The sequence below is a fragment of the Melitaea cinxia genome, chromosome 15 (assembly GCF_905220565.1).
Source record: "Melitaea cinxia chromosome 15, ilMelCinx1.1, whole genome shotgun sequence".
Taxonomy (NCBI): Eukaryota; Metazoa; Arthropoda; class Insecta; order Lepidoptera; family Nymphalidae; genus Melitaea; species Melitaea cinxia.
In genome coordinates, this window is record NC_059408.1 from 9,325,515 (window position 1) to 9,340,466 (window position 14,952).

Here is a 14,952-nt window from a genome sequence, read left to right on the forward strand (position 1 = left end):
TAAAATTAGTTGCGAATTCTCTACGAAAGAGACCTTGTTGTTGTTATCTTTGGCCTTTTGCAATAAACCTTAAAATGTGTTGTATTAAACGTTTCTAACTTAATTAAGTTTTTTATGTACGTACACATTACTATTATAGCGTATCCAAACAATAATTAACAGATCAGTTCTAGGAAATATAAAACAAAGATGTAATTTATTAATTGATTATTATTAATTACAGCTCAGAAGATTCACTTCTGTCCTTTCAATTATCATTACTTATACATATAATAGGCATATGTTTCTGTTGTAATATTTTAGGGCATGTATTTTTTTTTTTGTATGAAATATTGTTTTTTTAATTGCTTTTTATTCTGTACTGTTCCCAGTACTAAACTATAATTACCTCGGTTGTGATTCATTTGGGCGAGTAATATAGAGGTCTTCTATTGTAAATTCAGTAATTTTATTGTATATATTAATCGTGTTTCTTGTGTTTAAAATAAAAAAAAAGTCAATAGAAATATTAATTAATGGAGCTGCAACTTTGAATACATAGGTAGTATTTAGGTAACTTACGTTCGATAAAACATTACAGTTGGCATTTTAGCGATAACAAAATTTACTGAAGTAATTAGGTGAACGAGTTTCATTATTTTCCATTTTACTTTTGTATGTTAACTTTTAATTTGAGTATAAAATGTAAAGTAAAATACAAAAACAAAACAAACAAATAAATAATATTACTTGGTAAGCACTTACTAATTAAAATGAATGGTTAAATTTCAAAGGTGGCATGTAGACCGGTAAATATTTCTTCTAGCAATATTAAGTTTTTAAAATCACTTGATACTCCGAGAAATTCAGAATAAAGCTGAATATACTCACTTTATGTATAAGTTGCGCAATTACTCCCAATATCCATTCAAACCAGCAAAAACATTAGTCGAAACATCAGTATCACACATCATCACAAGTAGTAAAGTCGAATTTCGTTATAGTCGTTCGCACTGTTATATTTTCGATAGGGAAACTTAGTATGCGCAACTCAGTCCTCGCAAATTACATAGAGTAAACCATCCACGTTAACTTTTACGCTAAGAATGTTGCGGTAAGTTGTTGGAGCGCGGTGCTTGGTCAATGTTTATTCACGCTAGTTGGTGCCGTCGCTAACGCCCCTTCGCGGCTACGACGGCGCAACTGCACGACTTGATAGCTTCGAAAAAAGTGAACACCATTGTTAAGTATATCAATAAACTCAATATTACGTAGGATATCACGTTGCTATTACGTAACATAACATTTGTTACCTCCAAAAGTTACGTTAGCTGATCGAATCGACACGGAATTGACTCTTGCTGGTGAAGTGGCGCAGTGAGCGGTCGAGGAGAAGGTTCACGTCGCCATCTAGTGTCGAATATTAAAAAAAAATTTATTATTCTGAACTTATTGTTAACCTAGAAATAAGCCAATACCAAAAATAAAAAACTTCAATGATATTCTCGTAACAATGTAAAATAACTTTCAAAGTACTGTAGCGTCAGTAATGCATAGTTGCTTTTTGACGGTTGAGGTAATAACACTCGTAAAACACTGTTGGTGAACAGCAAGCATTATTTGGAAACAATCAGCCAATACGAATTAGCTACTCGGTTGCAATGCGGATGGAAATGGCGGTAGCAGTTTTTTTACCCGTCTACAATTATTACGACATAGTCTGATAACGATGAAAATACGTTTAATAAATGGTGGCAACTATTTTCAAAGGTGTACTCGTGTTTAAATTATTAAATGTCATTCATTACGATAATACAGGTCATGGGTTATAAGCGAATTATGTAACATTAGGTATATTTTATCTAAACATAGTTATATGGATTCACATTGGTAGATACGAAAATGTCATTTTTATGAAACAATTAAATTTCTTATAAGTATGAAACTTTGCCTAGTTTAATAAATAGAATGCAACTATTATTACGTATAAAGTATCTAATTAACACACTTCCTTTGTAATCATTATATACACATCCGTGGTCATATATCTAAAGATTTGGACGTGTACAATACTTACGCAAACTTCAAGTTTATACCTTATCGAACAGTTTTTTTAATAAATAACGATTTGTTGTTTATATTATTTTATTAATAATATAGAATGTTATTTACATTGGATACAAATACATAATAAATTTATATTTGATTAAAATTACTTTGATTAAAAGCAAATGTAATTTCCACCTTATGTAAAGTGATTCTAATCTATACATATGTACATTAGGATACAATACATATTGTAATTAGATTTAAATTTAAAAACGCCTTCTATATTTTAAAATAAGAGTATCTTTTATTAGTATTAAGATACAATGAATATACTTATTAAAAAATATGTAAACTGTTTTATAAAGTGAGTCAGTCGAAACCGGACCAACAGCCTTTCTGGTTGCGAGGTCGTTTTTTGTGCTCTGATTTAAACGATCGATATTACGCTCATGTTTGCGGTTTTCAAATTTAAACTTTAAAGATATTTTTGTTTATAAAAATATTACAAAAAGTCCATCTTTGAAAGAAGGCAGTTGAATTTACAAAAGTTTCATTGAATGTAAAGCAATAAAATTAGATATAGTTCTAAGACTAAGGCTTTCAAACTTTAATGTTAAAAATGCTCATCATGAACCATGATCTATTGAATTTTAATAGTCTTAAACGGAAAACTCGATGAAAGCTTGGAAATCTTGGCACAGGCCTCTTCGATTGCCAAGAAGCGTTAGAGTTAAATGCGTCATGCTGATCAACTGCAGTACAGATAATTTAAATAAAATACATATTTAAGTAAAATGTTTATATTTAATATCATTCATTCATTTAAGAATAATAAAACAATAATGATTTAGAATACCTTTTATACCTTACAACTAAGTAACAAACATTTTATAACGCACAACTGAAACAGGGCTTCTATTTATCACTTCAGCCTAACGCAGTCCACGGCTGGACATAGGCCTCTATAAGTTCGCTCCAAAAATGGCGTGAACACATGTGTGTTGCCCATAGTCACCACGCTGGGCAGGCGGGTTGGTGACCGCAAGGCTGGCTTTGTCGCACCGAAAACGCTGCGCGGCCCGGTAGGTGTATTTCAAAGCCAGCAGTTGGATGGTTATCCCGCCGTTGGTTGGCTTTTTAAGCTCCAAGGTGGTAGTGGAACTGTGTTATCCTTTAGTCGCCTCTTAGGACACCCACGGATAGAGAAGAGGTTGCTATATTCTTTACTGCCGTAACCACACAGCATGAGCAGAGCTTCTATTGCAGTCTGAAAAAATAGAGATGTTATGAGCAGTGCAAACCATCCCGAGTACTTGACCATCTTGCCGTTTATTAGCTGTGTATTTTAAAAGTAAAAGCCATTGATGACAAAATTCTTAGTAATTATATATTAATTTATTGAAGTAAAATTTCTTTACGCACGCTTGATTTGGGGCGTAAGCTAGTGAAGGCGTTACGCGAGTGTTATGAAAAGTGTATATACCTAGGTAAATTAGTCACTTTTCAACAGTAAAATGTAAATGTCACGTGATGTAAACGTACTATAAAAACCGTATATAAAACTGACGAATTTTTATATGTAACTCCCGAGCTAGAGCCGTAGCTGTGAAATACAAAAACAAAGAATCCATAAGACCTAAAGCTTTATCCACGGATTCGTACGACACGTGCGACATTAGTGATGTTGTTTTCAGATAGAAAGTTTTACTTCAGTCGTGTGGTCTAAAGCAGACTCGTTTTTATTTATACGTAATCTTAACTTAATGTGACTCTTAGTACTTAAGCGATTTTTTGAAGGTTAGACTTTTAAGGTTTAATATTTTAGAATAAGTAATAATATTTGAAATATAACTAAATAACATATTTTTTTTTTCTGTTCGTCTATCTGCGTTTTGGCCTCGTACTATGTAAACTACAAAATATATTTGAATGAAATATGGTATAATTGAGTCTTTACCTACTACGAGTTAGGACGACGAACTAGAAGGTAAATGTGTACGAGTACCTAACCGTCAGTGTCAAAGTCACAGGTACCTAGCAATATAGCATCTATAATAAATATATAAAAGCAATATAGCATCTATAATAAATATATAAAAATCATCATTATCATCATGGTATATAAAAAGAAAACAATAAATTCCTTGAATTAAAGTAACATCTTAAAATAGTCTCATATCAGCTATTTATCATATTTAAATATGATATAGTAAATAATTGAATTAAACCTTTAGAAAATTTATTTCACCTAATGTATAAAATAAAAACTATAGTATAAAAATTAAATAATAATTAAATTAAATTAATCTAGAAAATGGAGCATGACTTCGTCTAAACCACAAACAGAATGTCCACATTTGCAATTTGTTGTCATTAAAATAATCTTACAATGTATGATTGGGCTATTTGTGACGATTTTATTGTATGTAAGTAGCGGATTTTTACGATTATAAATTCTTTTGTTTTTCAATGTAATAGGTATGTTCTTATCGTTTGTTTTGTAATTTTTTCACGATTGCCTTTGTTTTGTTTGTGAAAGGAAAACATTCAAGCATATTGCATTTAAAAAATATAATCATCGCAACAAAGCGACCATCTTCAAGGATATCTTGTTAAATATTAAATCGTTTACACCTTTAGGCGCTAAAATATTCTACATATAAATAAATAAACGCTTCACACTCAACGGCCCCCTGAAGGATTTTCTCTTGTGTTGGGGGTCCGGAAACACAGACAATATACAAGCACAAACGTCCAGATCATGACAAACATCTATATGGCCAATACAAATATCTGTAGTGAGCGGGATCGAACCCGAACCGCCAGCGCAACAATCAGTGCTGTGACCGCTGCGCCAACACGTCAATGCGTATTAACAGCATACACAAAAAAAAACCTGTCGATCAACGTCTGACATTAATAATTATTTCAACATAAAAACTCTTATTTATAATTGATAATGGCGCTGTCTTCTTGCGCTTTTACAAAATGAATATATAAAATGCAAGCAGTAGACGTAACATGAGAATAAATAAATATTCATGCTTATCCAATCAGCCTTTATGTATTGTATTGACGTCGATGTAACATAAAACTTGCCTTTACTTGCTTCAATGCGCACGCTCTCTCCAGATTTCTCGAGCGGTATGAACATTTTATTTGCATGCAAGTGCATACGAGACCAATTATAATTAAGTACATCAGATAAGGTACATTCTAACCTCATACTTTGCTCATACGTAACTACACATTTCTCGCGGTTTCGCCCTCTTATGACATTTATAGCTACAACTCTACAATTACGTACCACAGTGTAGTGTTATATAGCATAAATTACTTCTTTATTATCACAATTTTGAAAATCAAATAAATAACAACGTTATTCATTTAAGAGACTATCGTTTACAAACAAACATATCTTCCACTTTTATAACATAAATGGGCATTTATTACTGTATTGGTGTAGCGATACGAGAAGTTTCGAAGCCTCCATTTAATAGCAAGTATTCAGAACAGTGACTGTAGAACAGGTTTAAAATTATTTGTAATTAATGGTGCAATGCTTTTGTTGTAAGTCACAATAAAAACAAAAGTATACATTTCTGTAACTACAATTAAGAAAACTAGTAACAAACGCTTTCGCGCTCGGTTTCTACTCTGATTTTCTTTAATGTAGTTGGTAGGTACTTAACTTTGTTTCCAGGACCAGCCTCAATAACTGATCCGATGACATAATGCTTAGTGATCGCCTGGAATCGTAAGCCGTAGGGTGAATTTGTGGAACAGAACGTCTGAAAACGGGGGTCTCTAATGAAATGTGTAAAAGACCGAGAACATTCCGGATACTACTACCGAAGTAATATCCAAATAGAGCTTGAACCAGCCGTTAAGTTCAAGTTAAGGTAACTTGAGTGTATCTTGGGCGAGTCTCAAAGTGTCGTTTACGATGTTCGAACAAAGGCAGAAAAAGAAGAAATATACATTCTTCTCTTTGAAACGTTATTAGTTTTTAAACATCATTCATTTTTAGTTCATTGGTTCTTTTGTCTCTATTGTGGATGTCTATTTGGCACTTCCAAGGCCGCATGGAAGGTCTAGTTCCAGGACAGATATAGCACTTGCTTTAGATATATTCTCAAACCGGCGCGTGATATGGTCATACAACATTAGGTATCGCTCCTGGAGCTTATCCCCTATGTCACGAGCCTCAAGACTGCCTCAGCTAAATATGTTTTGTATGCTGATCAGCTCCTATTACATTTGTTTAATTGAATTACTATCTATATATAATTATATGAAAATTTCGTGTCACGATGTCCAGATAAACTCCGAAACCAACAAACCAATTTTTATCAAATTTTGTAAGCATCTGTAATTTGGTTCAACTTGGAAGATAGGGTAGTTTTATCTCAATTGGACCTGGTAAGTGGCGCTGCTATCGGTTAATGACACAATAGTGTGTTTTTGTAAAGAAAAGAAAATACTCGCATGCCGCCCTGACTTCGCACGGGTATTCAACAAAAATTTCAAAATGTTTTTTTTTTAAATATAATATATATTATATATACCCTATGTCAGCGGCGGATAGCTTCCCAACAATGAAAGAATTTTTCAAATCAGTTCAGTAGTTTCGGAGCCTATTCAATGCAAACAAACAAACAATCAAATCTTTCCTCTTTATAATATTCGTAGATATAAAGGTACTAACATAATATTATAAACCAATATAATAAACCATCAACAATTTATAGTATGTATAACAAAATTCAGTTCGTTTATTTACGGAATCTAAATTAGTACTTACATGGAATTTCTGGTACGTTTTTTCCTTTAGGACTGTAAATATTATTTACTGTTTGCGCATTTTTTAATTAGACACGTATATATCGACAAATTTCAGAGCTAAGTTTCATTTCAACTGAAATATAACAAGAGTAGACGCTTATAAAAGTTTAGTTATTACATATATACATAGTCTTGCCCTAAATATTGTTACAAAGAAAGAACATATTTTATATTGCACGTAACATTTATTAATATTACAATATATTAGTTTAATATATTATATAAAAACATTGAAAAAATATAAAGCTTGTTCGAAGTCGTCTTCATTGGCTGCAATACAGTCCTTTAAACGTTGAGGCCAGTTATCAATCACGCACTCTTTCCATGAAAAAATTCGTCACTGCCAATCGTATGAATTGTTTTATGGACTTCAAATCATCATGGCATTTAGAGCAAGTCATAATCTCTAAAACTGACCATAAATTATAATCCAGCGGATTTAAATCTATTAGATCGGATTAGACTAGATGACGGCCAGTCTTCAGCTCTGATGAAGTCCGGAACGTTAGTTTCAAATCAAGATTGGTTGGATCGAGCTTTACGACTCGGCGTCGAGTCTTGCTGAAAGGAACATTCTTGGTTATTGAACATGGTACTATTAAGGGACTTAACTACATTCTTAAGAATGGTATCTTGATACACCTGTGCCGATATTTTGATACCTTTTTCACAAAAATATAGCTCAGTCACTCCTTCAGAGTTGACCTTTGGTTGTTGGTGTAGTAGGTGGGGACCAAACCATCACTTAGGTTGGATAATGCCCACGTATTACAATGTTGACTAATTGGAAAGCTCCCTTAGAGCTCTGAGCATAAATACGGTCATTTTGTTTGTTAAAATATTGCTCAATTATAAAAACGTTCTCATCCCTTAATAACATTTTTCTGTGTCCCTTAGTGTACTGCTTAAGTAGTTGTTTTGATTTTACCAATCTATTCTTTTTTTTTTAAATTATCCGCTAAGAAATGACCAGTGCATCTCTTATAGGCTGTAAGTCCTAAGTCATCTTTTAAAATACCTACGCCACATGGTTCTAGGTGCTATCTTCATCTCCCGAGATAAATCTTTTGCTTTCGGACAGGATTTCTTCGAATTCTTTCCCTTACTGCTATGATCGTCTTTTTTGTACGAACACCAGGATCTGTCACAAACAGAGGAGGTTTCATTGTACCTATCAATAGCGCCGGTACACAAACCTTTAACTAATACCGAGCGTTTGGAGAGTTTTAAAAATTGTATTTGGTTCCATACCTACTCCGTTTAATGCAATCATAGCAATTCGATTCCCTTTTTCACCCAAATCCATTTTAATATCAAAAAATATTTTGCAATGTATTGGCGCGAAAATGAGAAAACACAATAAACAATAATATAAAAATGACATATTCCAAATTCAAATGTAATATTTAAATCATGTAATATTTGTTGTTTCTTTTAAATTGTGTAATAGTATTTGTGGCCAGACTATGTATATATACAAACTAAGTAAGTTATTACAAACTCGTTCAAGTTAAGCCGATGTAAATGTTCATTATATTTTATTTATATTAGCAAGTAAAGTAGTAGTCATATAAGTTGATCACAAATAAAGACGACTTTTGCGTGAGTCAGATCGTACCTAAGATCCGAGACACTGTCATATCTGGCAGTGACCTTATTGTGTATTTGTGCTTAAAATTATTTAAAGTTAATAATGTAATATACATATTTATAACTAAGACTAACAGTATGCGTCACGATTTTATTATATTTAAAATTAATCTCTTCTGTGAGTATGCATACTCCAATTTGACAATACAAACCTTTAATTGAGGTAATGGGAAACCTACTTTTAAATAAACAAGAATATATTCTGTTATGTTATGAAATCCGAAAATTTTCGTCTTTAGTTGCTGATGGTCACGTATGGACATTAATGGACACAGGCCTTCTGCACAGATTTCCATATATGACACGAATCGAAGCATTTTCCTTGCAGTATAAATTAAACTGTCCGTTTCTGTTTCGTCTTTCGGGTCGTTATTAAAGAACCTTGGGCACCGAATTGGAAACCGAACTGCTTCAAACAATGTGCTTTGTCCATTAACACTAGCTTTATTTGAGTTACGTTTTTATCGTGGTTTCTCACTCTTGCGCCGAGTTGCACGAAACAAAATTAAAATTTAAGTAGAAATTAAACTAATTTAATCACAAGAATTTCATACAATTCTTGCGATTAAATTAGTTTAATCACTACTTAAATTTTAATTTCTTTTCGTGCAACTCTGCGTTGATCACATAGAGATACTTCGATAGGAGACCGCATTAAGCATTATGTATATCGGGATTGCATTAATGCGTACTAATTAAAGATAATTAATAATGTGTCACTAAGAAATCTTGGACGAAGATATATTAGTAGCCACTGGAATGCTGCAAAGATGATTTACAATAATAATTGTGTTTGCTCGCAAACGAAAAAAAACCGACTTCAATTACATCGACGAGTAGTACAACGTAGATCGACGAAAAAATAGTCAAGTAACTGCGCGTTATCAAAGATTACTCAAAAAGTAGTGATCAGATCTCAATAAAATTTATATCTGACCACATGACAAACATCAGCTTTCGATTAAATTAAAAATTATTAAAATCGGTACACCCAGTAAAAAGTTATTGCGGATTTTCAAGAAGTACCCTCGATTTCTCTGGAATTCCATCATCAGATCCTGGTTTCCTTATCATGGTACCAAACTAGGGATATTCCCTTTCCAACAAAAAAAGAATTATCAAAATCGGTACACCCAGTAAAAAGTTATTGCGGATTTTCAAGAATTTCTATCAATTTCCCTGGGATCCCATCATCAGATCCTGGTTTCCTTATCATGGTACTAAGTTTGGGATATCTCTTTGCGAACAAAAAAAGAATTATCAAAATCGGTATATCCAATAGAAAGTTATGTGGTATAATACAACGTAGGTCGACGAAAAAAGCGTCAAGTAAAAACGCATTATTAGATATAGCTCGAAAAGTAGTTGTTAGATCTCAAATAAATTGAAATGGGACCAATTAGCACACACCACCTTTCGATTAAAAGAAAATTTGTCGAAATCGCTCCACCCAGTCAAAAGTTCTGATGTAACATACATAAAAAAAAAAAAAAAAAATCAGTCGAATTGAGAACCTCCTCCGTTTTTGGAAGTCGGTTAAAAATTCGAGCTGTCCTCACTCGCACAAAACAAATATGATGTATTTTTGTATATATATTTATATTTATATATATTTATATTTATATATGTATGTATTTTTTTTTACATAGAGACAAAGGCTCAAACAGCTGCCAGAAAACTGGGCGTCCTCTCGAAGGTGAGACAGTACTTCACTCCGGAACAGCTTCTAAATTTATATCAAGCGCAAGTTCGATCATGCATGGAGTACTGCTCTCATCTTTGGGATGGCTCAGCCAAGTACCAGCTGGAGCTTCTCGAGTCGATTGAGAGACGAGCCAGGAGGCTCATCGGTGATGATGCACTGGTCGCTGCAAAGCTGCAAAGCTTGCATCATCGACGGAGGGTGGCTGGCCTGTCGTTATTTTATCGGATACACTTCGGAGAGTGTGCGCAGGAACTTCATAACCTGATTCCCCCTACCCCCTTCCATCATCGTACAACCAGACGCTCTACGTTACGCCACCCTTATATGGTTGACATTCCCCTTATACGCACTAAGCGATTCGCTAGTACATTCTTGATCCGTACAGCCAAAGAATGGAACTCCCTACCAGCGTCTGTGTTTCCAGAAAATTATAACCTGGGGATCTTTAAGTCGCGAGTGAATAGGTTACTTCTAGGTAAGCGTGCTCCATCTTAGACCGCATTTTCACTTATCATCAGGTGAAATAGTGGTCAAACGCAAGCCTATCATTGTATAAAAAAAAATTTATATATGTAAGTATTATATATGTTTATTATTATATATTATCTATATGTACTTTATTAAAATATTCTAATTCGCACACCAATTATTTGTTTACTTCATAATTGCAGTTTCTATTTCGTGTCCTCTGGAAGAGATCGCTCTTTCAGCGATAAGACCGCCTTGTACATCTTTTATTTTATGTTATTATTTTGTGGTTTCTTTTAATGGTGTATAATAAAGAGTATTATAATAATATTATTATGTATTGTACCTTATATAAATTTTTTATCTCCTTCTTCTTAAAGTGCCATCTTCTCACGAAGTTCGGCGATCATTTTGGCAACTTGTACCCTTGATACCGCAGCCCTTAATAACTTACGGGTGCTTTTCCCAAACCATTGGCGTAGATTTTTTAGCCAAGATGTTCTTCGACCCACACTGCGCTTGACTTGAATCTTGCCCTGGATAATAAGTCGAAGCAGCTGGTATTTAGAGCTTCTCATGATGTGGCCGAAGTATTCATGCTTTCTTTTCTTAACCGCGTACACAACTTCCGCTTTCTTCTTCACACGACTTAGCATAGTTACGTTTTTTACTTTATCTCTCCAGGATATCCTTAACATTTTTCTGTATACCTACATTTCAAAAGCTTCAACCTTCTTACAGGTCGATTCGGTGAGGGTTCATGCTTCAACACCATACAAGAGAAAGGAGAAAACGTAACAGCGTGCTAATCGTACTCGTAGCTCGATGTTCAGCTTCTTATTGCATATAAGTGGTTTAAGCTGAAAGAAAGCATTACGAGTTTGTTCTATGCGGCACCTTATTTCCAGACTGTGGCCCCCCGTATCGTCGACCCAGCATCATAAATATTTGTATTTGCTAACTTTTTCAAGTGTCTCTCCATTACAAAATAGAGTGGGGTTAGCAGGTGGTATGAAATCCGGTGGTATAAAATTTTTTATATTTATACTCTATACAAAACTCTAATGATAAAGATTATAGATTTCTTTTTATTTATTTTTTTGTTAAACTGTAATAGTATGTATGCTCAAAAACTAATGGAAGGATTTAAAAAATTTGGTATGTCATCATGATAATACTACGTTATTACTAAGTGACATACGATAAATGTTAACGGGAAATACGTAACTTAAAAATTACTTGTTACTTGTGTAGTAAAATAATAATTGTGTTTGCTCGCAAATGAAAAAAACTGACCTCAATTACATCGACTAGTAATACAACGTAAGTAGACGAAAAAAATTAACAAACGCACTAGTCGTCACTACGATTTTCAAGGGTTTCCCTCGATTTCTCTGGGATTCCATCATCAGATCCTGGTTTCCTTATCATGGTACTTATAACCCTTGAGATATCTCCTTTCATACAAAAAAAGAATTATCAAAATTTTTTTGTTGGAAAGGAGATATCCCTAGTTTAGTACCATGATAAGAAAACCAGGATCTGATGATGGGATCCCAGAGAAATCGAGGGAAACTCTTGAAAATCCGCAATAACTTTTTACTAGCTGTACCGATTTTGATAATTCTTTTTTTGTTGGAAAGAAGATATCTCTAGTTTAGTACCATGATAAGGAAACCAGGATCTGATGAAGGGATCCCGGAGAAATCGAGGGAAACTCTTGAAAATCCGCAATAACTTTTTACTGGGTGTACCGATTTTGATAAATTTTAATTTAATCGAAAGCTGATGTTTGTCATGTAGTCACATATAAATTTTATTGAGATCTGATCACTACTTTTTGAGTAATCTTTGATAACGCGTAGTTACTTGACTATTTTTTCGTCGATCTACGGTGTATTACTCGTCGGTGTAATTGAAGTCGGTTTTTTTTTTCGTTTGCGAGCAAACACAATTATTTTGTAGCATATCGATGTCTTATGAAAATCTAGTTTTTTCTTTGCAGTAAAGATCTATAAATGTTGTTGTTGGTTGAGTTCTATAAATGTTGGTACAGTATTGATATGCAAACACAAATAGGAAAATTGAAATAAAATAGAAAACCATGTAAAATTTATAGAAACGTTAAATAACTTATTAGAAATTGAAAATATTAAAGGAAATTCTAATGTTTTCTCAGAAGCTTTAAATATTTACGTATTTTTATTTAACTTTTAGATATAACAATTATGTTTAAAGATTAAACTACCTATACCTAATGAATATTTATACATGTGATAAACATTGTACCATTGTACATGGTACTATGGTACACTATTGGTAATATTAAATTTACATTAAACAATACAGATTGTTCGTTAGATAGTTCCGCAAGTTACACATACCATATCAAAGTAACTCCTGCGTTTTATTTCTGTGGTTATTTATTTTTTTATTTTATCGGAACCAATTCTACGACGGATTTAATCTCTTTCAATTGAACAGACGTATCTAATTTTGTTAAGAAATATTTATATTCTGTATATTAAAATACTACTCCAATTTGAGTTTTATTAATTTGCCACATAATATGGATGTGAAACAAATGTCAAACAAAGGTCAAATGACAGAATCGCTTATTATTTTACTCACTACCTTCACTCCCTACCTTGTATTAGGAAGTATAAAAGTTGTTTGTAGTAAATTATTGGTTAGATAGTTATTCTATCCATTTGACCTTCATGTGTTTTCTAACCGTTAAAATCTTATATTATCACTATCACATGAAAGTTCGAGACCGACAATGACACGAAACTTTAAACATATTAAAAATTGTTTGGCACTTATGGATTATTAAAATTAACTAGTGTGATTTTATCGGATAGAGTTGAGAATTTATAACGAGAAAAGACAATTTATTAGAAACTATCCGTGCTAATTGTGGTCGTTCACGTAGAATAGTAACTCTGGACAGCATTATTTGGATGTATCTTTTGATTTATTTTGGACATCAGGATAGCTCTAATATTTTGTCTCTGGTCGCAAACTTATGAAACATTTACATAAACGTTACATATTTGGGGGCTTTCAAGTATTAACTGTTCAAGTTTAAACTGAGGTAGGGCATAGCAGGAATTTCCCCCCCCCCCCCCAAAATATGGAGCAGCCCGATTGGGGTAGTACCTCGACCTTACAGAAGATCACAGCTAAATAATACTGCTTTCAAGCAGTGTTGTGTTCCTGTTGGTGAGTAAGGTGACTAGAGCTCCTGGGGGGAATTGGGGATTGGGTCGGCAACACGCTTGCGATGCTTCTGGTGTTGCAGGCGTCTATAAGCTACGGTAATCTCTTACCATTAGGTGAGCCGTACGCTTGTTTGCCGAACTAGTGATATAAAAAAAATATTACGTAACGCAAATTTTGAAGATTTTGACCCCCCCTACCCCCAATGTAACATGTGTGTATGTAAATTAATATTAACGAATATTGTTTAGTATTACCAGTTTGTCAGTAATCAATCACAATAAGTATTCAACACTGTTTTTCGAGCTTTTTGATTTAAATGAGAGATTGTATTTCATTTTTAGTTTTCAGTACGTACAGGCGTGAAGTACGTCATGTGTTTTGCCTATAGTCATCACGCTGGGCAGGCGGGTTGGTGACAGCAGGACTGGTTTTGTCGCACCGAAGGTGCTGCTTCTGCCCGTCTTCGGCCTGTATATTTCAAAGTCAGCAGTTGGATGGTTATCCCGCCATCGGTCGGCTTTTTTAGTTCCATGGTGGTAGTGGAATTGTGTTATCCCTTAGTCGCCTCTTGCGACACACACGGGAAGAGAGGGGGTGGCTATTTTCATTAATGCCGTAGCCACACAGCCTACCAGTACATAAAATATCTTAATATAAGTATATAATTGTTATTATTATATCTGGTTTTATTTTCATCTAAATACCTTTTAAATGTCACTTGATCGTCTTCCTCAATGTATGTTTAAATCTGTTAATAAGTCTTTCGTTGTTACATTCATATCTTTTCTATAAAAAACAAAACCAGTTTGATATTAAGTATTAAGCTTTTTTATTTTTTATTTACTCGTTTGCTACGAGTCAGTTTAAATTTAAATATAACTGTTTAACGGCCAATAGGAAGTTATTCCACATCGTTTGCAGCTGCTCGGTCGTTAATTACGCAGGCGCCGGCGTAGAGCCAGATGTTTTAAGTTAATTCAATCACAAGTGGCTCAAACCTAAATACTTTACATGACACTAAATATTAAATG

The 14,952-nt window shown here is 33.5% G+C and overlaps 1 long non-coding RNA gene across 1 annotated transcript; it reads right to left on the minus strand.

Annotated features, from left to right (window-relative positions):
* Window positions 1–882: 882 nt before the first annotated feature.
* On the minus strand, window positions 883–1,374 carry LOC123660718. Its single transcript, XR_006744237.1, has 2 exons — window positions 1,293–1,374; window positions 883–1,198 (listed from the first exon to the last, which is right to left on the minus strand). It is a non-coding gene; the product is annotated as an uncharacterized LOC123660718 (long non-coding RNA).
* Between the last annotated feature and the right edge of the window lie 13,578 nt (window positions 1,375–14,952).